At 55.6% G+C, this 2,607-nt stretch overlaps 1 protein-coding gene across 1 annotated transcript in view; it reads left to right on the top strand.

The window, feature by feature from the left end:
- The first annotated feature begins 1,827 nt into the window (after positions 1 to 1,827).
- Positions 1,828 to 2,607, top strand: part of EMSY (EMSY, BRCA2 interacting transcriptional repressor) — an 82,422-nt gene continuing 81,642 nt past the window's right edge. Inside the window, exon 1 of the mRNA XM_027848089.1 lies at positions 1,828 to 1,940. The gene's annotated coding sequence lies outside the window, so the exon portion shown is untranslated. The remainder of the gene's footprint in view (positions 1,941 to 2,607) is intronic.

Below are 2,607 nucleotides of genomic sequence, written 5' to 3'. Positions count from 1 at the left end.
ACCTAGTCACCAGCATGAATAGTCAGACAAAACAAATTCCTGCATTAGTTATATAAAAAAAGTCTCAAACTGCACTCTGAATCCATCCACCATCAGAATGTAAGTAGCAGGTTCTACTATTAGAATTGGAGTTGGTCAATGTGTTAATCAGAGTTCCTAAGTCTTTGATAGTTGTTGCCATTAGTGTAATTGTCCTATAACGTGTTTTCCTCATTCTGCTCACTCCACTCTGCATCAGTTCACCCAGGTCCTTCCAGGTTTCTCTGAAACCATTCCCTTCATTATTTCTTACAGCATAATAGTATTACATCACATTCACATACTATAACTTGTTCAGCCATCCGCCTCTTGATGTATGCCCTTAAGTTTCCAATTCTTCTAGTAGGTGCTGAATAAATGCTAGTTTGCTGACCGCCCTCACAAAAAGAGGGGCTATCAGTATTTTTGTAAATGAGTCCTTTTCTTTTTTCTTTGATCTCTTTGGCAGAATATCCCTAGGAGTGATTTGCCTGGGTCAAAGGGTATGCACAGGTTAGTTGGCATCTTTTGGGGCATAGCTCTAAATCGCTTTCCAGAATGGTCGGACCACTTTACAATTGCTCCGACAGGGCATTAATGCGCCTGTTTTCCCCCAGCCCCTCCAGTATTTGTCATTTTCCTTTTTTTGTCAACTTTGTCAATCTAAGAGGTGTGAGGTGGAACCTCAGAGCTGTTTTAATTCGAAATTCTCTAATTGTTATTGATTTAGAGCACTTCCTCCTTCCCCTGCCCCCTCGGATGGGATGTCTTCCTCTGAAAACTGCCTAGTGGTATCCTTTGGACCATATTATCAGCTGCAGCCAGAGCTTTTCCCACCAAACCCCACTAGGACTCCCTTTAATAGATCCTCACGTGTGTAGGTCACTTTGGGAAGGGCCTGGACAACCATCGCCTTTAGTAATCAGGGTGAGCACTGTTATCCTCGAGAAACTCCACGAGGGAAGAACCTGTCCTCTCCAAGCAGGCATGGCTCAGCCCAGCGAGCAAGGTGTCTAACACACACGAACGCACACGCGGACGGATGGATACATACACACACACACACATACATATGTACACGCACGCACACACGACCAGGCGCCCTTGGGACGGCCGGCTCACACAGCAAGGAGCCCAAGGCTCTTTCCACCACACCCACCCACACGCACAGGCGCGCGCGCACACACCTGCCTCGGGCCTATCAGGTGAAGGAGAGAGAGACCTGCCTCAACCTGGCGTGCAGTCGAGGAAGGGTGAATGAATGAGTGACTGCGCATGTCCCTTTCCGGCACCCATACCGTCCGTCTTCCGCTACCTGCCGCGGGAAGGCTGTTGGCCGTTGACAGGACTCGGTCCAGACCTCTGGGAAAACGAATACATTCGACCGTTCGGCAGCGAACTGTCCCGCTTTCCTTCACCCTCCGCCCCTTTGGGGGGTAGACCGCCAAGCCTCCGGCTCGGACCGACCTACGCCATCTCGACCACTACGTGTGACGGCACACGTAGCCGCGAGCGCAATTGATTGGCAGGGCGGAGCGAAAAGGAGGCGAGGCGCGCCAAGAGCGCGGAGGGGAGGAGGGCCGGGAGAGAAGAAAACTACCCTTCCCAGTCTCCTACGCGCCATGTGAGGTTTCAGGGCGGTGGGCGAAGGTTCAGGCGGGTATTGGCAGCATGCCCCCGCCAGGGTACCTTTGCCCCAGGGTAGGAAAGTCAGGCATGGAGATCCCCACCACCTTCTCTCCGTCGAAAGGCGGGAACAAAGTGGGCACTACAACTCCCAGGCTCCGGCGCGCGGCCGCGCCTGCGCCTTGGCGCCCGTCGCCATCTTGCCCCCTTCTGAGGAACCGCAAAACAAACCCAATTCTTGCTGGCCTGGGTCTCGTCGGATGAACCTTTTAGATGAGCTGCGAAAGGCCAGGCAGGTGGGTCGCCCCGGGGCCAGGCTTCGGGAAGGGGTGGCAGGCTGGCCTCGGCCTCCCGGGCCTGGCGGCGCTGAGGAGAGCGCGGTGTCCCCCCTCCCTCCTCCGCCGTGCCCATCCTCCGTTGTCTCCTAACGGGATTGGGGGGGCGGGGGACGGGGACTGGGGTTCGGGTCCTTCTGAGGACAGAGGGAGGCCGGCAGGCCCGGCCTGGAGCCGGAGTCCGAGGGTGGCCGAGGGGCGCCGGGGCTCTCGCTGCTGCTCTTGCCCCTCTCTGTGCCTGTGCTCGCAGCAGCCCCTGCCCCTCTCTGTCCTCCCTCCCCTGCAAATCCAGGGGTTTGCACCAGATGGTCCCCGAGGCCCCTTCCAGCTGTGACGTCCGGCGTTATTTCAGCTCCTTTCCTGCTCTGACATGCCGTGTACTAAGGTTTCCCCCCCCTCGCCCCCGGCTCTGACATCTTAGGTTCTAGGATCCAGCTCTGACATTCCGTGCTCTCGGTTCCGAGGTCCTTCCCGGCTCTAACATCCTGGGCTCTCTGTGTCTTTCTGGCTCCAACATTCCTATGTTTTCCCAAGTTTTAGGGTCCTTCTGGGCTCAGGAGCATCCCGTGCTCTCTGTGATGGAACGTCCTTCCCAGCTCTAACATCCCGTGCTGTCCTTGTTTGAGGG

Source organism: Vombatus ursinus, unplaced genomic scaffold (assembly GCF_900497805.2).
Source record: "Vombatus ursinus unplaced genomic scaffold, bare-nosed wombat genome assembly UNPS02005659.1, whole genome shotgun sequence".
In the NCBI taxonomy this organism is placed as follows: domain Eukaryota; kingdom Metazoa; phylum Chordata; class Mammalia; order Diprotodontia; family Vombatidae; genus Vombatus; species Vombatus ursinus.
Note: the sequence above shows the minus strand (reverse complement) of the source record. Positions and strands in the feature narration are given on the sequence as shown.